The 23,121-nt window shown below is 44.3% G+C and overlaps 1 non-coding gene across 1 annotated transcript; it reads left to right on the forward strand.

Annotated features, from left to right (window-relative positions):
* Positions 1–20,485: 20,485 nt before the first annotated feature.
* On the forward strand, positions 20,486–20,557 carry TRNAM-CAU (transfer RNA methionine (anticodon CAU)). Its single transcript has one exon. It is a non-coding gene; the product is annotated as a tRNA-Met (tRNA).
* Positions 20,558–23,121: the final 2,564 nt, after the last annotated feature.

Raw genomic sequence — 23,121 nt, forward strand, 5'->3', positions numbered from 1 at the left:
GATAGGCAAGGAAGAGGGAAGGAAGCGGCCGTGGCCTTAAGTTAGGTACCATCCCGGCATTCGCCTGGAGAAGAAGTGGGAAACAACGGAAAACCACTTCCAGGATGGCTGAGGTGGGAATCGAACCCACCTCTACTCAGTTGACCTCCCGAGGCCGAGTGGACCCCGTTCCAGCCCTCATACCACTTTTCAAATTTCGTGGCAGAGCCGGGAATCGAACCCGGGCCTCCGGGGGTGGCAGCTAATCACGCGAACCACTACACCACAGAGGCGGACGTACTCTTTAAGTACTAGCCAAAATATAGGTTATGATTGAACATGAGTGAGGAAAACAGGCCTTCTAATAAAATCTATGGTGTTGATGTCAAGGCTGGTGAAAGAGGTCCTGTCATCCTTAGTCTTCCCCCCCCCCCCCCCCATACAAGTGTGATTTGAACGCCACTGAATTGGCATGGGCAAAAATAAAACGTGAATTCAAACGGCGCAATATTACGGGAGACACGTCAGCAGTTAACTTATGATGAATGAACATCGGGGCATTCCGTTTAGTATCTGCCGCAGAGTCCGCCTCTGTGGTGTAGTGGTTAGCGTGATTAGCTGCCACCCCCGGAGGCCCGGGTTCGATTCCCGGCTCTGCCACGAAATTTGAAAAGTGGTATGAGGGCTGGAACGGGGTCCACTCAGCCTCGGGAGGTCAACTGAGTAGAGGTGGGTTCGATTCCCACCTCAGCCATCCTGGAAGTGGTTTTCCGTGGTTTCCCACTTCTCCTCCAGCCGAATGCCGGGATGGTATCTAAGTTAAGGCCACGGCCGCTTCCTTCCCTCTTCCTTGCCTATCCCTTCCAATCTTCCCATCCCTCCACAAGGCCCCTGTTCAGCATAGCAGGTGAGGCCGCCTGGGCGAGGTACTGGTCATTCTCCCCAGTTGTATCCCCGACCAAGAGTCTGAAGCTCCAGGACACTGCCCTTGAGGCGGTAGAGGTGGGATCCCTCGCTGTGTCCGAGGGAAAAGCCGACCCTGGAGGGTAAACAGATGATGATGATGATGATGATCTGCCGCAGATTGGGAGGGGTATTTCAGAAAGGAGGCACGACGATGTCATGGAAATGGCCATAGACGAGATTGTAATTAATAGTACTGCAGATAGCAGTGACGATTGTGAAAGTGATTGTGGAAGTGATATTTCAGAGAATTCACGCTAAGATAATAAAGGTTTACAAAATTCATATCCATCGATCATACTTTCGATTCACTTCAGTACCACGAGCAAGGTGCTTTCGCGCAGCAGCAGAGTTGCACAGTTGAAGCGTGCTCGGCCCATATCTGAGAGGTCCGTGGATCGAAACCACGCTCTGACGATATACTTTTAAACCAACAATGACTGACAGTGCATGGAGACCACGAGCAAGGCGCTTTCGAGCAGCAGCAGAGTGGTCGAGTGCAGGCGTGCTGGGCGCATAACCCAGAGGTCCGTCGATCAAAACCACGCTCTGCTAGAGAACTTTTAAAGCAATATTGACTGACAGTACATGGAGAACCACGAACAAGGGGCTTTCGAGCAACAGCAGAGTGTCGCAGACGAAGCGTGCTGGCCCCATAACCCAGAGGTCAGTGGATCGAAACCCCGCTCTGCTAGCAAACATTTAACCAATAATGACTGACAGTACATGGAGAACCACGAGTAAGGCGCTTTCGAGCAGCAGAGTGGCGCAGTCGAAGCGTGCTGGGCCCCTACCCCGTAGGTCTGTGTATCGAAACCACGCTCTGCTAGTATAGTTTTAACCCAATAATGACTGACATTACATGGAGATCACGAGCAAGGCGCTTTAGAGCAACAGCAGAGTGGCGCAGTCGAAGCGTGCTGGGCCCCCTGCCCAGAGCTCCGCGGATCGAAACCGCGCTTTGATAGAATACTTGTAAACAAATATGACTGACAGTACATGGAGTATCACGAGCAAGGCGCTTTCGAGCAGCAGCAGAGTGGCGAAGTGGAAGCGCGCTGGGCCCATATCCCGGAGGTCCGTGTATCTAAACCAGGCTTTGCTAGTATATTTTTGAACCAATAATGACTGACAGTACATGGAGAACTACGAATAAGGCGCTTTCGAGCAGCAGCAGAGTGGAGCAGTTGAAGCGTGCTGGGCCCGTAACCGAGTGGTCTGTGGATCGAAACCGCGCTCTGACAATATGCCTTTAAACCAATAATGACTGACAGTACATGGAGAATCACGAGCAGGTTGCTTTCGAGCAGCAGCGGAGTGGCGCAGTGGATGCGTGCTCGGCCCACATCGCAGCGGTCCGTGGGCCCAAAGCACGCTCTATTAGGCCTAAGCCTATTAGTTCTGTTCATTGCCAATCGGTCATGATGATGAGGATAATTGTTAATTAAATGGGCGGGGCGGTTTCAATCCTTCTCTGCGCGCTAGTAGACGGGAATCGAACCCGGGCCTCTGGGAGTGGCAGCTAATCACACTAACCACTACACCACAGTGGCGGACAATAATTTTGCTTTATTTTATTCAATATTGGGTTACATTATTGCGTAATTAGCTTGACCCGTAGTTAATTCAAGACACGCCTATTCCAGCTCTGTACCAGGAAACACCCGAACGATCCAGCACCCTGTGAATAGAAACTACGTGCTGGTAAGTTACGGTTCTTTTGCAGATAGCCATGGCAGAAGTTTGAAGAGGCTCATCAACACACTTGCTATCGTCAAAACGGCACAATACTTTGAAACCAATAATGACTGACAGTACATGGACAACCACGAGCAAGGTCGTTCCGATCAGCAGCAGAGTGGCGCAGTGGAACCGTGGTGTGCCCATAACCCGGAGGTTCGTGGATCGAAACCGTGCTCTGCTTGTATACTTCTAAAAAAATAATGACTGAAAGTACATGGAAAACCACGAGCAAGGCGCTTTCGATTCGCAGCAGCAGCAGAGTGGCGCAGGTGAAGCGTGCTGGGCCATAACCCTGAGGTCCGCGGATCGAAACAGCGCACTTCGAACATACCTTAATCCAATAATGACGGACAGCACATGAAGAACAACGAGCAACGCGCTTCCGAGCAGCAGAGTGGCGCAGTGGAAGCGTGCTGGGCCATAACCCTGAGGTCCGTGGATCGAAACAGCGCACTTCGAACATACCTTTAGACCAATAATGACGGACAGCACATGGAGAACAACGAGCAACGCGCTTCAGAGCAGCAGAGTGGCGCAGTGGAAGCGTGCTGGGCCCATAACCCAGGTGTCCGTGGATCAGAACGACGCTCTGCTAGTAAACTTTTTAAACCAATAATGACTGACAGTACATGGCGAACCACGAGCAAGGCGCTTCCTAGCAACGGCGGATTGGCGCAGTGGAAGCGTGGTGGGCCCATAACCTATCGGTCCGTGGATCGAATCCACGCCCTGCTAGTACACTTTTTAAACCAATAATGACTGACAGTACATGGAGAACCACGTTCAAGGCGCTTCCGAGCAACAGCAGAGTGGCGTAGTAGAAGCTTGCTGGGCCACGGCCATCTTGATATATAGAGGCCGCTACAAGACCAGCCACAATTACATCAGACCGTAATCTAGAATAAACATGGCGGACATCGGCGTGCGATATGAGAGGTTGAGGGAAAGGTTATGCATGTTTATTTCGAGTCACCTAAAGAAAATATCACAATTCGAACGTCATGAAATGCAACTCACTAACTCAAAATATGAATAATTAAAGACCAAATGTAGCGCTATAGCGTACTGTAAGTCTAACTGAAATTTCAGAGGGGAAAATAACGAAGGGAGAATTATTGTATCGATGTTAGGTTGAAACAGACACAGAATATAAAATTATTTCACATAGAATCTCCGGTCAGCCAATACGATATCTAGATGTCAACTGTACCGGGCGGTACACCTCTACGACGCAAGTTCAAATCTTGCGCCAATTGAAACTTCTCTACTGGAGAAACTTGGAACTTTATAAACAGAATCAACTCTCCTGTTTATCAGAAGATGTCACTGTGTGTTTTTGATTTGCTTTTGTTTTTCAGTGATCAAGAAGTGTGGACATTCTCTAACAGATGTCTCTACCAAAAACTATGATAACACACTCTGGTGTAAAGGAATGAACCTTCTTGGAGAAATGTCGTATTCATAAGTTTTGTCTTTACTAAATTTTGTTCTGTTGTTTGTGGGTTGGCAACATTAATCCTTTCTTTCCGCCTGTTTTGAATTTAGCCAATCAGTAATTTCTGTAATTAATTTTCCTCCAATCATTGCTTTCTTCTTCGAATTTCCATGTGTAATTCTTAGTCAACCAATAAAAATTGAGGGGGTGTGTCCACTCATTCCTGAAAGGTCTCGAATTTTCCACGAGGGTATAAAAACTGCTGATTTTCTTGTCTCCGGGCCACTCGTATAACATCTAACTCAGTGTGTGAATGTGTAGCAGGGGGCGGGAAGCGCCTCTTTCTTCAAGCACCAGCTCTTCAACAAGGTAATCCTTTTAACATCTTTATTTATTGCTAGCTCAGCAGTTTAACTCTCGGGGAGGGTTCAAAACCTTTAATATGTAAACTATTAAACATGTAAACCCTTTTTCCTCCTAAACGTCAGTTTTCTTGAACTTTAATTCGGGGATAGAGAGTGCTTTACCCTCTCGAGCTCCCCTTCATTTGAAATTGAGGTGACTACGTTTTCATAACCGTTTCTTCACTTCCTTAATGTATTAAAGTTTTCTCATACGAGTCACCTCCCTAGCTTGGGATTAGCCCCTGTGTATCGGCCTAGAGCCACTTAGGTTTTAAAATGTGCATTTAGGAGTGCAAGTTCACGCCTCCAGTCCTTTCTGTACTTTGGGCCAGTAACGTAACATGATGTTTTGTTTTCTTCATGCGAAGGCCCTGTAGGTTGGGTACTAAATACCCCTGTCTCTTTGTGCGCCTTGAGGGCAGATAGAAGTGAACTTTGTTGTGGCCTTTGATTGGCTTGTAAAATTGAGAGCAGGTCCGCTCTTTCTGGTATTATTGAGCGGGAGCAAGAGCTCCATGTAATTAAGGGTTTTCTGCCCTTTGGTATTTTGTGATTGTGAGCTGAGAGCTCAAGGATTGATGAATTTGGGCCCGTAGCCCAGAATTTGTAAAGACCACTTAACTGGTGCTTTTCTTGTAAAGCGGCAATCTACCTGATTTTCTTTGTTATTTCCCCTAGTGGAAACTGGTTAAATTTTTTTCTAATCTTGGACTTCTTGATTGTGTACCTGATTTAACTTGCTGTTATTTGTTGTACGCTCAAAATTCTATGTTACCATTGTTAAGTTTTGAAAATATAACCTTTATTGACATTTTAATTCATCGTTCGAACTTGTAGTTAGACCCATTCCAGCCCGCACCTTCTTTCACCACTGACTTCCACGGATAACTCCGTAACATCAACAAAGAACATTATTAACCTTACATGAAATACTATGTAACACCACCATTAACCTCATCCCATATGTAAAACACGCAAACAAATTTCTCCAACAAAATTTCAACCCTCCAAAATCCACCCGTATTGCTGAGTAGGTACAAGCGATATTTCTATGATACACTTGACCATCTAAAGCACTCATCAGCTTAAAACTCACCAGAATTGATGGAATAATGGTATTTTATATATTAAAAAACATAATCCTCATGTTAACTCCACGGGAAATGGGGTTAGGTTTAGTTTACGCACGTTCATTGTAAAACGTTCAAAATTAAATACATCATTCTTGCACCACCGTTTAAGAATAATTTAGTCTCTAAATCATAAATTTTAGTCATGATTTCTATGACTGATTTAATGTTCTTTGTAGTAAGGTACGTTGGCTGATAAGGCCAATGCTTGGATAGGCATTATTAGTTTAAACTTCGGAAGTTTGCGCGGCACTTGAATTAGATCACTACCTTCTGTGGGTATATAATGTCTTCCCTGACAATACATTTGATTTCAAAAATGATAAAATGATTAACCCGCACAACATTATTAGTCCTATGATTCGGTTCGAAGTTTTGCTTACGAATGCTCTTAACCCAATTTTGTCTTAATACTAAGCGTTTTGGAAATGGCAACACTGAAGCTCTTACTTACATCCAGGCACACAGCACATTAAACTATAAACATATTGCATAGGTAACTAAAAATGAAGAAAAAACTTTCAGATAAGAACACGAGAATCAACATTAACCTTATCACCACCGATATTGTTGGAACAAATAGCTTCTTACGCCACTGAAAGATGATCTGTAACTTTCTTAAGACTATAAATAAATGTAATGTACGATTAATAATATTCAAATTTCCGTAAATATTTGGTAACAACACGGCTTACACAAATCAAAACAAACGCATGCTAGCACTCCAGCTGCCGCCATTATGGACAGTTTCGATAGGTCGGTTAAGGTCTGAGATATTGTAGTTGGTCTTGCCTGCTACCAACAGTTGTGACGTCACGCGTATAGTGCTCACTCTCCAACGTCGCGTGTAATTTCTATATTGTTGATACGATACTTTTTATCATTATTTGACAAATAAAATACAATAATAAGCCTATAAACAAAAACACCGAAGAAACACTATCAAAAGTATGCATACGAATACACAAATATATGCAGTCAATGTAATATATTACATATTGTAAAATGTTTGACTGAAGGCTACTCACCTGGACTGTACGATGACGGTGAATAGGCGAATGGTTGTCTCTCAAAACAATGCAATTCTTTTATGCTTGTCTGAGCACATGAATAAGTTAAAAAGACGTATTTTTCAAAATATGACAGATCTTGGTCACAACACTCATTAACTCAGCAGCACACACCCACACTTGTCACGGGTTTTTCAACTTTCATCATCAAAACATTGAAAACATTGGAAGAAACATCCCTAGAATTTCCACTGTCTAAAAATAAATCTTTGAATCAGATCATCATCATCATCATCATCATCATCATCTGTTTACCCTCCAGGTTCGGTTTTTCCCTCGGACTTAGCGAGGGATCCCACCTCTACTGCCTCAAGGGCAGTGTCCTGGAGCTTCAGACTCTTGGTCGGGGGATACAACTGGAGAGTATGACCAGTGCCTCGCCCAGGCGGCCTCACCTGCTATGCTGAACAGGTGCCTAGTGTAGGGATGGGAAGATTGGAAGGGATAGGCAAGGAAGAGGGAAGGAAGCGGCCGTGGCCTTAACTTAGATACCATCCCGGCATTCGGCTGGAGGAGAAGTGGGAAACCACGGAAAACCACTTCCAGGATGGCTGAGGTGGGAATCGAACCCACCTCTACTCAGTTGACCTCCCGAGGCTGAGTGGACCCCGTTCCAGCCCTCATACCACTTTTCAAATTTCGTGGCAGAGCCGGGAATCGAACCCGGGCCTCCGGGGGTGGCAGCTAATCACGCTAACCACTACACCACAGAGGCCGACTTTGAATCAGATATCAAGGTATAAGTTAATGTGTAGCTTTCCACAATTTAAAAAGTAGTATGGTGGTCACTAGGCAAAATGTTGGTGTTTCTAAAATGCCATTATATTACACTTATTTGAGCACATAGTGTTATTAATTAATTATTTATGAATGACAGGAAAATATTTGCTATGATATGATAGATCGTGGACACAACGCTCATTAACTCTGCAGCTCACACCCACACTTGCCACAGAAATTACCAGAAATTACCAGGTTTTTCAACTTCCATTATCAAATCATTGAAAGAAAGATCCCTACGATTGCCACTGTTTAAAAATACATCTTTGAATCAGATATGAAGGCCTGAATTAACATGTAGCCCTCCATGACAAATCATTTGATGCTCAATAGGCGAACTATTGTCTCTAAAATGTTATTATTTTACGCTTGTTTGTGCGCACAGTGTTGTTAATTATTTTTTTAGTAATTGTTACAAAAAATGTTTCCGAAAATGTGGCGGATGTTTGACACAATATTAATGAACTCTATACCACACATAGACTTATCATAGTAATTGCCAGTTTATTCAACTTTCATTTTCGAAAAGTTTGTAAAAACATCCCTGTGACTTCCGGTGTTCCAAAAGGCATCTTCAAAATCAGACATCAAGGTCTGAAATAAAGTGTAGCCCTCCACAGCAATTTGAAAAACAAAATATGTAGGCTATTTCAACCCCTCTCTACACAGCTTTAGCAAGTATGAATTTGGTTTGAAGCTTGTAAAACAAAAATTTTTTATTTCAATTTTGGTAGAAAATTCTAGTACATTTAGGGTTGTTAACATACCCAACATGATCATCATCTGTTTACCCTCCAGGTTCGGCTTTTCCCTCGGACTCAGCGAGGGATCCCACCTCTACCGCCTCAACGGCAGTGTCCAGGAGCTTCAGACTCTTGGTCGGGGGATACAACTGGGGAGTATGACCAGTACCTCGCCCAGGCGGCCTCACCTGCTATGGTGAACAGGGGCCTTGTAGGGGGATGGGAAGATTGGAAGGGATAGGCAAGGATGAGGGAAGGAAGCGGCCGTGGCCTTAAGTTAGGTACCATCCCGGCATTCGCCTGGAGGTGAAGTGGGAAACCACGGAAAACCACCTCGAGGATGGCTGAGGTGGGAATCGAACCCACCTCTACTCAGTTGACCTCCCGAGGCTGAGTGGACCCCGTTCCAGCCCTCATACCACCTTTCAAATTTCGTGGCAGAGCCGGGAATCGAACCCGGACCTCCGCGGGTGGCAGCTAATCACGCTAATCACTACACCACAGAGGCATAACATACCCAACAAGTACTCATAATTTAACACCTTGTCTCCTTCTTCTGAAGATTTTCCTTTGGCAGGTATTGGTTGAGACATATATGACGGCTGCCCAGGAAATATAGTTGGCACAGCATCGTCAGTTAGTTTTGGCTTTACCCTAGGCACAGTTAAAACGGAACCATCAACTCGAATTATGTGATTTTCGGAAAAATGTTTAATACAGACAAAACACACATTTACAGCGTTCAGAATTAGATCGGTGTATAGCATAAATCCATTTTGCTCGCTTCTCCTTATAGCTAGGAAACGCAAATGTTAAGATAGCCACCTCCTTATTTGAACGGTAATTGGATTTAGGCCTACATCCAGGCACTCTACACGTTCGTCCCATTTTGCAAAGAGGAGCATACACTACACTAACACATTATAGTAATAATCATAATTAAATGATAAACTTTAGAGTACAATTCATAATAGCTCAGTAGGTACACTGAACCTATCACATAACCTAGCAGAATTTCCTAAATTCAGGCTGCTCAAATTAGAATTATATAGTATTTAACAAACGCTATTGCTGAAAATAAATACCTTACTGATGCGTTTTCGTACAGTTATAAATTTTAAACACGAACGAACACTTCTAATAACGTTGAAATAACAACAACGTGCTACCAAACCACCATGTAAACAAGACTCGTGCCTATATATCGCAGCACTAAAAAACTGACGTCATTACTATGGAACTGTCATGTGTAGCAGGACGAACAAGGCGTTCTCGAGCAGCAGCGGAGTGGCGCTGTGGAAGCGTGCTGGGCCCATATCCCGGCGGTCCGTGTATCGAAACCACGCTCTGCTAGTATACTTTTTTAAAAAAATAATGACTGACAGTACATGGAAAACCACGAGCAGGGCGCTTTCGAGTAGCAGCAGAGTGGCGCTGTGGAAGCGTGCTGGGCCTATATCCGAGAGGTCCCTGGATCGAAACCACGCCCTGCTAATATACTTCATACCAATAATGACTGACAGCATGTGGAGAACCACGAGCAAGGCGCTCTGGTGCGGCAGCGGACTGGCGCAGTGGAAGCGTGCTGGGCCCATAGCACAGAGGTTCGTGGATCGAAACCATGCTCTGCTAGTATACTTTAAAAAAATAATGACTGACAGTACATGGAAAACCACGAGCAGGGCGCTTTCGAGCAGCAGCAGAGTGGCGCAGTGTAAGGGTGCTGGGCACATACCCCAGAGGTCCGTGGATCGAAACCATGCTCTGCTAGTATACTTTAAAAAAAATAATGACTGACAGTACATGGAAAACCACGAGCAGGGCGCTTTCGAGTAGCAGCAGAGTGGCGCAGTGGAAGCGTGCTGGGCCCATAATCTAGAGATCCGTGCATCAGAAGTAGGCTCTGCTAGCATACTTTTAAACCAATAATGACTGACAGTACATGGAGAACCACGTATAGGCGCTTTCGAGCAGCAGCAGAGTGGCGCAGTGGAAGCGTGCAGGGCCCATAACCCAGAGGTCCGTGGATCGAAAACCACGCTCTGCTAATGTACTTCTATACCAATAATGACGGACAGTACATGGAGAACCACGTATGGGCGCTTTCGAGCAGCAGCAGGGTGGCGCAGTGTAAGGGTGCTGGGCACATACCCCAGAGGTCCGTGGATCGAAACCGCGCTCTGCTAATATAGTTTTAAACCAATACTGACTGACAGTACATGGAGAACCACGAGCAAGGCCCTTTCGAGCAGGAGCAGAGTGGCGCAGTGGATGAGTGCTGGGCCCATAACCCTGAGGGCCGTGGATCGACCGTGCTCTGCTAGTATACTATTAAAAAAATAATGACTGACAGAACATGGAAAACCACGAGCACGGCGCTTTCGAGCAGCAGCAGAGTGGCGCAGTTGAAGCGTGCTGGGCCCATAACCCAGGGGTCCGTGGAACGAAACCAGGCTCTGCTAATATACTTCTAAACCAATAATCACTGACAGTACATGGACAAGCACGTAAAGACGCTTTCGAGCGGCAGCAGGGAGGCGCGGTGTTAGCGTGCTGGGCCCATAACCCAGGGGTCAGGGGATCGAAACCGCGCTCTGCTAATATAGTTTTAAACCAATAATGACCTACAGTACATGGAGAACCACGAGCAAGGCACTTTCGAGCAGGAGCAGAGTGGCGCAGTGGATGCGTGCTGGGCCCATAACCCAGACGTACGTGGGTGGAAACGACGCTCTGCCAATACACTCTTAAACCAATAATGGCTGACAGTACATGGAGAACCACGTAAACGTTTTTTCGAGCAGCAGCAGATTGGCGCGGAGTAAGCGTGCTGGGGCCATTACACAGGGGTCCGTCGATCGAAACCACACTCTGCCTGTATAGTTTAAAACCAATAATAACTGACATTACATGGAAAACCACGAGCAAGGCGGTTTCGAGCAGCAGCAGACTGGCGCAGTAGAAGTGTGCTAAGCCCATAACTGAGAGGTCCGTGAATCGAAACCACGCTCTGCTAGTATAGTTTTAAACAAATAAAAATTGATACTACATGGAAAACAACGTGCAAGGCCCGTCCGTGGATCAGCAGAGTGGCGCAGTGGAAGTGTGCTGGGCCCTTAACCCAGAGGTCCATGGATAGAAACCACGCTGTGCTAGTATAGTTTTAAACCAACAATGATTGACATTACATGGAAAACAACGAGCAAGGCCCTTCCGTGGATCAGCAGAGTGGCGCAGTGGAAGTGTGCTGGGCCCTTAACCCAGAGGTCCATGGATAGAAACCACGCTCTGCTAGTATAGTTTTAAACAAATAAAAATTGATACTACATGGAAAACAACGAGCAAGGCCCTTCCGTGGATCAGCAGAGTGGCGCATGGAAGCGTGCAGGGCCCATAACCAAGAGGTTCGTGGATCGAACCTACGCTCTGCTGATACAATTTTAAACCAATAATGACTGACAGTACATGAAGAACCACGTAAAGGCGCATAAGCGCAGCAGCAGAGTGGCGCAGTCGATGCGTGCTGGGCCCATAACGCAGAGGTCCGTGGATCGAAACCATGCTCTGCCAATATCATTTTAAACCATTAATGACTGACAGTGCATGGTGAACCTCTGGCAAGGCGGTTTGTAGCTGCACAGATTGGCGCAATGGAAGCGTGCTGGGCCCATAACCAGGACGTCCCTGGATCGGTACCACGCTCGGACAATGTAGTTTTAAACCAATAATGACTGACAGTACTTGGAGAACGACGTAAAAGTTCTTACGAGCAGCAGCAGCAGCAGCAGATTGCCGCGGATTAAGCGTTGCTTGGGCCATTGCACAGGGACCCGTGAATCAAAACCACGCTCTGCTAGTATAGTTTCAATCCTGTAATGACTGACATTACATGGAAAACCACGAGCAAGGCGTTTTCGAGCGGCAGCCGATGGTGCAAGTGGAAGCGTGCTGGGCTCATAACCCAGAGGTCAGTGGAGCGAAACCACGCGCTGCTAGTATAGTTTTAAACAAATAATAACGGATGTTACATTGAAAACAACGTACAAGGTGGTATCGTGCAGCAGCAGAGTAGCGAATGGAAGCGTGCTGGGCCTATAACCAAGAGGTTTGTGGATCGAACCCATGCTCTGCTAGTATACGCTTAAACCAATAATTTCTGACAGTACATAGAGAACCACGAGCAAGGCCTTTCCGTGAAGCAGCAGAGTGGCGCAGTGGAAGCGTGCTGGGCCCATAACCCAGAGGTCCGTGGATCGAAACCATGCTCTGCTAGTATAGTTTTAAACCAATAATGACAGACAGTACATAGAGAACCACGAGCAAAGACCTTTCGAGCAGGAGCAGAGAGGCGCAGGGAAGCGTGTTGGTCTTATAACCCAGTGACCCGTAGATCGAAACCCCGCTCTGCCAGTATAAACTTAAACCTATAATTTCTGACAGTACATGCAGGAGCAAAGCCGTTCCGTGAAGCAGCACAGTGGCGCAGTGGAAGCACGCTGTCCCCATAACCCCGAGGTCCGTGGAACGAAACCACGCTCGGCTAATATGCTTTTAAAGCAATAATAACTGACAGTAAATGAAGAATCACGAGCAAGGCACGTTCGAGCAGCAGCAGAGAGGCGCAGTGGAATCGTGCTGGGCCCATAACCCAGAGGTCCGTGCATCGAACCCACGCTGTGATAATATACTGTAAAACCAAAAATGACTGACAGTACGTGGAGAACCACGAGCAAGGCATTTCCAAACAAAAGAAGAGTGGCGCAATAGGAGCGTGCTGGGCCCGTAACCCAGAAGTCCGTGGATCGAAACCACGCTCTGCTAGTATGGTTTTAAACAAATAATGACTGATATTACATGGAAAACAGCGAGCAAGGCGTTATCGCGCAGCAGCAGAGTGGCGCAGTGGAAACGTGCTGGGCCCATTACCCACACATCCGTGTATCGAAACCGCGCTCTGGTAGAGTACTTTTAGAACAATGATGACTGACTGTACATGGAGAACCACGTGCAAGGCACTTTCGAGCAGCAGCAGTTGATCGCAGTGGAAGTGTGCTGGGCCCATAATCCAGAGGTACGTGGTTGGAAACGACGCTCTGCCAATACACTCTTAAACCAATAAGGACTGACAGTACATGGAGAACCACGTAAAAGATCTTTCGAGCAGCAGCAGATTGCCGCGGAGTAAACGTGCTAGGGCCATTACACAGGGTTCCGTGAATCGAAACCACGCTCTGCTAGTATAGTTTTAAACCAATAATTACTAACAATGTATGGAAAACCACGAGCAAGGCGTTTTCGAGCAGCAGCAGTGTGGCGCATGGAAGCGTGCTGGGCTTATAACCAAGAGGTTCGTGGATCGAACCCATGCTCTGCTAGTATACACATAAACTAATAATTTCTGACAGTACATGGAGAACCACAAGCAAGGCCTGTCCGTGAAGCAGCAGAGTGGCGCAGTGGAAGCGTGCTGGGCCCATAACCCAGAGGTCCGTGGATCGAAACCACGCTCTGCTAGTACAATTTTAAACCAATAATGACTGACATTGCATGGAAAACCAGGAGCAGAGCGTTTTCTAGCAGCAGCAGCAGAGTTGCGCAGTGGAAGCGTGCTGGGCCCGTAACCCAGAGGTCCATGGATCGAAACCACGCTCTGCTATTATTGCACCCATAAGCGAATGTTCATAATGAATGTATAAATTAAATGTTTAATAATTCGCATATGGGAATACTGTAGTAGGCTGGGAAAAGCTTGCAGTCTCACAAAGCAACAGTCAGCCGCCCTTCAGACTGCAAATATATCCACAGAATACGTCTTAAGGCACGAACAGGAAGTAGCTAGCCTGAGTGGTACGTCCAATTACGTTTTATGATGCCGACGAGAAGTGGAAACTTTCTATCCAATTCCCACGTGAATCCGCACGTTGGAATGTGCCGTGCCCAGGAGAGCGAGGGAGAAACGAATAATGCCCGTCATCTCTTGGCAGAAAATGGAAGAATCCAAACTACTAAGAGCGCGAACGTCTCAGCCAATCACAAAATTGCAAATTTTAATGTCTTGTCATAGCGGGAATCTACAGCTAGTATTTTCGCGATTTGGTGCCGGAAGTAGCTGTGAAAGATTGTGTCCTGACTTCCAAACAATATTTGAGGATGTATCAGTGCAAATGTGTGGTTAATCAGTGGTTAAATAAGAAATTTTCAATTTTACATGGAAGAGTGGTATGCCCAGGAAATGAACAGTCATGGCGGGAAGGCGCCATACTCTTACAGAAAATAGAGCCAGTGACGCGCGCCGTCGTATAAATTAACCTGTGATCGTTTCTTATAACGCAATGTAACACGTAAATTGGACCAAAATTAGGAATGTTTAGAGCACATTTCCTAGATTTCTAACCTACGGACATATGATAAATCGGTCCCAAGTGCAGGATTATTACGCCACATCCCTTCCACAGAATTATTTTCGAAGTGGGGGAGGACTGTTTACAAAAACGACGACACCAGTGTGGTGAACTTCAGTCTCGTAGGATACCTGAGTCTTGTGGTGAATCGCAGTCCTGTGAGAATTCGCAGTCTTGGAGAATTTCAGTCTCGTACAGTAGTTGGCATCCGAGTGAGTAATGTATTTATTTGTGTGAGTAATATCTTAGCGGAAATGAACACTTTGACAAACTTTTATTCAACTTTAGTTTACGCAGAGATAATCAGGCAATTTAAATTAACAAACGACAATGGTAGTTATATTCTCAACACTTGCCTTGAATGAACTTAAAGTGCTAGGACCGAGATGAACAATGAATCTCGTCGTAACACGTAGCTGCATAACATTTTCCCTAGTTCATGTGTAGCTTGTATATTTTGTGGAAAAGTCATATTTTGGAGGACGATTATTATAAAATTCTCCACATCATTGGGAACATTACATTTAATTTTTTCCACACTCTCATAGATCTATTATTGCAAGTGAGATATTTGGGAGCAGAATTAGTCAAGCTAGTTACAGGTAGAAAACTTTGTTTTCACAAGTGGAATGCTGCCGCACTAAGACCTTGAGTCCAGTGTTATGGTCAGAGAAGGTGAATAACCAATAATCCTTTACACAAACAAACTGAGAGGAGTGAGAGAGAGACGACAGCAGGCAGGTAGCGGAGTTCAGGTGCTCAATGCAGTGTCATTGAATATTCTTCGTAGGAGTGTTAAAAATGCGAGTGCTAATATAAATATGGACGTGTGCAACGCTATCGTAAAAATGCATCAAGTTTGCGTGTGTGACCTCTTGGATAACATCAGCTTGAAGATGGAGTACTAAATTCATCATGACGGAGTCCGGAGGATGATCTGACCTGCCTCCAGCACAAATAAGGTAAATGAGCATAATGTAAATATATAAATATGTAGGACTATGAACAATCGATAATCAAAAATGCAGTTTAGAATTTTAGATAGGACTGTAAATAATTCACGTGTTGGATGATAGTAATTGTAGTTTGATATCATTTTCGTTTTTGAGTTAAACGTGAGACTAAGACAATTATATATGGCGATTCCGAATATAAATGGCATAGTGTCACAATAATAGTAATTATAAAAATTAGGATAATAATAATAATAATAATAATAATAATAATAATAATAATAATAATAATAATAATAATAATCTGTTTACCCTCCAGGTTCGGCTTTTCCCTCGGACGCAGCGAGGGATCCCACCTCTACCGCCTCAAGGGCAGTGTCCTGGAGCTTCAGACTCTTGGTCGGGGGATACAACTGGGGAGTAAGACCAGTACCTCGCCCAGGCGGCCTCACCTGCTATGCTGAACAGGGACCTTGTAGGGGGATGGGAAGATTGGAAGGGATAGGCAAGGAATAGGGAAGGAAGCGGCCGTGGCCTTAAGTTAGGTACCATCCCGGCATTTGCCTGGAGGAGAAGTGGGAAACCACGGAAAACCACTTCCAAGATGGCTGAGGTGGGAATCGAACCCACCTCTACTCAGTTGACCTCCCGAGGCTGAGTGGACCCCGTTCCAGCCCTCGTATCACTTTTCAAATTTTGTGGCAGAGCCGGGAATCGAACCCGGACCTTCGGGGGTGGCAGCTAATCACGCTAACCACTACACCACAGAGGCGGACAATAATAATAATAACAATAATAATAAATAAGTGTTAGCGAGTGTTATTTGCGCAGTTTCCTTAAGTAAATGTTTTTCATATTATTTCTGGATCATTTTGAAGTAAGCCATTTTGACATATGAGAATCCTATTTTATTAAGAAATTTACATACGGTGTAGTGCAGATTTTTTTAAGTGATAATAATATAATTGTGGTAATGAGTGTTATTTTGTTGACGTTTTGATTTTGTAGATGCCGCCATGTTAGTTTAAATGTTTATTTTTGCTGCTAGCGCATTCAGTTTATTATTTCATGTTATGTAATCATTACTCAGATGACTATTTCCGGTAGCTCTCATACTTTGTACTTAGCGACGATCTGGTTGATACGCGAAAGTTAATTTCTTTATGTAACGTAGTTACACATTTCGATAGCCGTGTTCTTGAGAGGCAATCACGTTATTTCAGTTAAATAATTAGTGACAGGAAGCCATTGATAAGTTAGCTCTGATATTTCACAATATGTGAAACGGTAGATGATCAAAATAACGAGCAAAGTAATAGTAATATCCCTGATGTTCTGCGTTGAGAAATGGAAGATGTGATATTTTGGACCATGTCATGAATAATGTCGTAAAATGGATGTGTGAACGACACAGTTATTTCGCCCGCCTGATATGAGCGAGGCCGTATTATGAGTTACTACGTCGAGAATATTGATGAATAAATAGAATTGAGAGATGAATAATTTAACCGAGAGTACTAAATTGCGACGACATGTGTTATGGTTGTAGGCGGAAAGCCTGTATTGTTTCAAATAGTTTCCAGGGAAAATAGATGCTCGAAAAATATGTAATTTAGAGTCCGAGGTAAATTGTGAACAGAGCGACTGATCAATGTGTGTTACGCCAGTCATGTATAATCATTGATGACATGTAATACCAATAATTATTGTCTGTAAAGATTGAATAGGGTCATGTCCAGACATTTTAGTCTGAGGTTAGAAGATTGCCATCAAATTCACATAATTTTGCTACTTGAATCAGGGTAATATTTTATACTGCGATATTGCGCATTTTTATTTTAAATTTTATTAGGCAGCGATTTTTAGGATCTAGATTTTTATTATGATATCCTTTCTTTGTATATATTTTGTCACCGTATTATTTTAGAATCTGATACGTGAATAATGTTTTATTTGATTTATGTAAATAAAATAAAATAGGTATAGTCAGGTTATTTTAATTTCAGTATTTCTTGGGAGCAGTGTTTCTCCATTGACATATTCATTTATGTAATAAGATTTTATGTGTTAGGGTAAGAGATCATCGATTAGTTCATAGTCAAAACCACAGTAGTGGTATGCTCATACCAAAAGACAGTCAGTAATCACCAAGCCTTATAAATCCACTACATTTCAGTTAGGCAAATGAAGCGATTTTTAATAAGCAGTTGTATCACAAATGCCGCAAATGAGTCACATAAATACGATGGGATCTGCCTCCATCTAGAGTTGGTACCACACAAATATGCATTCGCAATGAAAATGCAGGCAGCGGCAAACTAGGTAAAGTTAACGATGTAAAGGGATCGCTTTCATTTGAGATGTAAACTTGAGGCATTTGGCCTAATTAATTTAAGTATTTTAAGCGTCCAGACTATCACAGTTAAGTAAATAAGGTTTAACAAACTAAATGAGTGGTGGTAGTACTTAGATGTTCAGTTCAATACATTTTCTTATTTTCAGCCACGAGTAGTTTAAATGTGTGGCAAAGTTTATATAACGGATAAAGTACTATGTTCGTGGTTGTTTGGTTTTTCTTATTATTACACATGGTTAGGGTATTCTAGTATTATTTTAGAGTTGGGTGCTTCCCAACTGAATTTGAATATGGAATAAACATTTGATAGACACCTTAAAGTCAATGTCAAAAGAATGAATTAACAAAATTATTTAATTAATTATTGAATTTATTTTGAGAGGACATTTTACACGGTATTGTAAATCATTCTGTGGTGTAGTGGTTAGCGTGATTAGCTGCCACCCCGGAGGCCCGGGTTCGATTCCCGGCTCTGCCACGAAATTTGAAAAGTGGTACGAGGGCTGGAACGGGGTCCACTCAGCCTCGGGAGGTCAACTGAGTAGAGGTGGGTTCGATTCCTACCTCAGCCATCCTGGAAGTGGTTTTCCGTGGTTTTCCCCTTCTCCTCCAGGCGAATGCCGGGATGGTACCTAACTTAAGGCCACGGCTGCTTCCTTCCCTCTTCCTTGCCTATCCTTTCCAATCTTCCCATCCCTCCACAAGGCCCCTGTTCAGCATAGCAGGTGAGGCCGCCTGGGCGAGGTACTGGTCATACTCCCCAGTTGTATCCCCCGACCAAGAGTCTGAAGCTCCAGGACACTGCCCTTGAGGCGGTAGAGGTGGGATCCCTCGCTAAGTCCGAGGGAAAAACCGAACCTGGAGGGTAAACAGATGATGATGATGATTGTAAATCATTTATTCAAAGGAGGCTGTATTTCCGACCAGTGCTTAAATGTGGTCACGTCATCGTCATGGAGACAGTGGTTCGATGTACTCCAGTATATTTAAATTTTGATCGACCTTCAGTCGAAATTTATTAAGGCAGATAATTAACTTATTGTAATGAAGAACTTTTAATTGTTTTTAATGAAGAACATTTAATTGTTTTAAATTTTAATTCCATTTCACATTTTTTTACACCATTTTACTTTCAATTTCACATTTTGCAAATTTTGTTCAATAAACCATTTTATTTATTTAAATTTTAATTCAGTCTTTGGGTACCGTCATTTAATAGTTTAGTTTACCCCATCTTTCATTTCCTCAACCCCGATCGACTTGTGGCCCATCAACCCGAGGGATCCAAGGACGCACCACCCCTGAGGAAGAAGAGTCTACATGAGGCGGTAGGTATTTTTAAATGTCATTATTTTCAGGAGCAGCCGGCGCTCATATCAAGAAAGGAGACCACCGCATTGGGTGCCTTTAAAAGTGCACAGTATAGATTTAAACAAATAATGACTGATATTACATGGAAAAACACGAGCAACGCGCTATCGTGCAGCAGCAGAGTGGCGCAGGGAAGCGTGCTGGGCCCATAACACAGAGGTACGTGAATCGAATCCACGCTCTGCTAATATACTCTTAAACCAGTAATGAATGGCAGTACATGGAGAACCACGAGTAAGGCTCTTTCATCATCAACATCTGTTTACCCTCCAGGTTCGGTTTTTACCCGCGGACTGAGCGAGGGATCCCACCTCCACCGCCTCAAGGGCAGTGTCCTGGAGCTTCAGACTCTAGGTCGCGGGATACAACTGGGGAGGATGACCAGTACCGCGCCCAGGCGGCCTCAACTGCTATGCTGAACAGGGACCTTGTGGAGGGATGGGAAGATTGGAAGGGATAGGCAAGGAAGAGGGAAGGAAGCGGCCGTGGCCTTAAGGTAGGTTCCATCCCGGCATTCGCCTGGAGGTGAAGTGGGAAATCAAACCACTTCCGGGATGCCTGAGGTGGGAATCGAACCCATCTCTACTCAGTTGACCTCCCGAGGCTGAGTGGACCCCGTTCCAGCTCTCGTACCACTTTTCAAATTTCGTGGCAGAGCAGGGAATCGAACCCGGGCCTCCGGTGGTGGCAGCTAATCACGCTAACCACTACACCACAGAGGCGCCAAGGCTCTTTCAAGCAGCAACAAAGTGGCGCATTTGAAGCGTGCTGGGCTCATAACGCAGAGATCCGTAGATCGAAACCCCGCTCTACTAATATACTTCTAAACGAATAATGACTGATACTACATGGAGAAGCACGTAAAGGCGCTTTCGAACGGCAGCAGAAAGGCGCCGTTTTAGCTTGCTGGGCCCATAACCCAGGGATCAGGGGATCGAATCCGCACACTGCTAATATAGTTTTAAACCAATAATTACAGACAGTACATGGAGTGCCACGAGCAAGGCCCTTTCGAGCACGAGCAGTGTGGCGCAGGGAAGCTTGCTGGGCTCATAACCCACAGGCCCGTAGATCGAAACCCCGCTCTGCTAGTATACACTTAAACCAATAATTTCTGACAGTACTGGAGAACCACAAGCAAGGCCCGTCTGTGAAGCAGCAGAGTGGCGCAGTGGAAGCGTGCTGGGCTCATAACCCAGAGGTCCGTGGATCGAAACCACGCTCTGCTAGCATTGTTTTAAACCGATAATGACTGACATTGCATGGAAAACCAGGAGCAAGGCGCTATCGAGCAGCAGCAGAGTGGCGCAGGGAAGTGTGCTGGGCTCATAACCAGAGGTCCATGGATCGAAATCACGCTCTGCTAGTGTACTTTTTCTCCAATACTGACCGACAGTTCATGGAGAAACACGAGGAAAGCACTTTCGAGCAGCAGCAGAGTGGCGGAGTGGAAACGTGCTGGGCTCATTACCGACACATCCGTGGATCGAAACCGCGCTCTGCTAGAGTACTTTTAGAACAATAATGACTGACAATGCATGGAGAACCACGAGCAGGGCGCTTTTGAGCGGCAGCAGCGTGGCGCTGTGGAAGCGTGCTAGGCCCATAACCCAGAAGTCCGTGGATAGAGACCACGCCCTGCTAATACTCTTTGTACCAATAATGGCAGACTGTATATAGCACCCGCTCACTTCCTGAGTCCAAGACTAGCATTAATCTCAGGGGTGATCAGTTCGAAAAAGATAAAAAATAAATTTAATAAAGAACATCTAATTATATATCGGCCCATCAAATGAACACAGGGATGAACGGGGCATGTAAATTAAGGTAAGGGGGGACGACTCATTCATGGATACAAATTTTTGACTCCGCAATAGGACTGGGAAGTGACAACTTAAATTCCATGGGCATACTGGACTAACTACAATAAAACGATATGGAAACTGTTTCCTATTGAAATTGCAATGAGGAGCAATTTATTCACTTATTTTGCAAACTACACATGATGACAATTATTACATTGGGACACTTCCATCCTGAAAAATAAATGACATACTACTTGGATTTACCTCACTACTCTGGTAGTGTAAAACATTAGGTGAATTCGCCCCAATTGGTTACTGGGGGTCGAATTCACATCCGTATGAGTTGACGTTTCATCGCTGGAGATCTTTTGGAGACGAAGGCATGACAGTAACTATTTACTGTCATCTCCTCGTTCCGTTTGGACATGAGACACTTCCGGTATGTACATTCTGATGAGCCGGACACCCACCGTGGAAATGTTATCCCTTCGAAAAACGGGAATTTATAGTACGGACAAACTCTAGCCTATTATTTCCAGATTCACAAACACGCCAGGTAGAGTTCATTAACTCAAAGCCTATTTCAATATTTACACTTGTCAATACGACAAGACGTACGGAAAGGTCATTACTACGCTCTGACAATGAAGACATGTGGCGTCCGTGGGTTATCTTCGCATCTACCGCTAACAATCTCCCCCGTGAAAACCCAACATCTGGTTCTGAGCAGTTCGACACAGGACGACTGTCCCTATCATATCCTCCTATGATTATTAAATAATACCATTATCATTCTTTATCTGATCATTATCATATTCTGTGATTACCATCAATTATTTTATTATTATAATTAATTTCAATTATAATCCTATATTTGATTATTATCAGTTGTCATCCGGGATGATTATATGCCAACCCTTGCCGACGTTTCAAACGAAGGGTCGTACTTCCTCGTAACTTATCCGCACAATTTTAATGATCAGTTTCCTAATAAATATTATTATTATTATTATAATGAATCATCGTCCAAAAAATATCTTAATTTTCTGTCATCATAATTGTTACGGAGTTTTCCGTGGTAGTTAGAGGTGAAAGAAGGTGCTGGGATGAACAGGTCTCAACTTACGAAATTAAAGTTAATTTAAAATTTAACAAGATTATATTTTCTTTTCAAGATCAAGAAATATCAAATATAACAGGTACTCAGTAGCTTAGCAACAAATCGAGAATGTACAATTACAGTGTTACAGGATTTGGGCTCCGAGAGCCAGACACATAATTCTTGAGCAATTAGCCCAACTTTAGCCAGATACCAGGTTTGACAAAGGGACAGAAAACCCCAATCATGCCCAGGAGATCTTGCTCCCTATTACTCAGTAAAGCCTACTCGAGGCACACAGAAATCAAAATTTTAAGAAAGAGCAACCCGCTCTTAATTTCAAGCCTATCAAAGGCCACACCAAACTCCACTTTCAAGCTGACCTCCAAGTACATGAAAACAGGGGTAAAAATACCCAACCTACTGAGGCCTATTCAATAAAGAAACTGGACAATTACAATGGCTTCCAAAATACCAAGTTGAAAGGAGGCGAAACTGCACTCCTAATACATTTCTTTAAAACCTATTTGGCACTAGGCCGCATATGCAAGGGCTAATCCCATACTAAAGAGGTGACTTATATAAGAAAATAATTTATATTACATTAAGAAGGGAAGAAACGGTTGTGAAAATAAGTTCACCTCAAAGCAATAGGAGTGGGAGCGCGAGAGGGTGAAGCACTCTCTATCTCAATATGTAGTTTAAAGAGATAGAATCTATACCAAGTGTCTTTTACATTTTTAGAGGAACGTTACATGGCAAAAGGTATCGAACCTGCCCCGAGAGTTAAACTGCTGAGCTAGCAAGAAAATAAGTTATTAAAAGGCCATTACCTTATTGAAGAACTGCTGCCCGACGAAAGAGGCGCTTCCCGCCCCCTGCTACATAA

The sequence above is a fragment of the Anabrus simplex genome, chromosome 5, assembly GCF_040414725.1.
Source record: "Anabrus simplex isolate iqAnaSimp1 chromosome 5, ASM4041472v1, whole genome shotgun sequence".
NCBI classification, from domain to species: domain Eukaryota; kingdom Metazoa; phylum Arthropoda; class Insecta; order Orthoptera; family Tettigoniidae; genus Anabrus; species Anabrus simplex.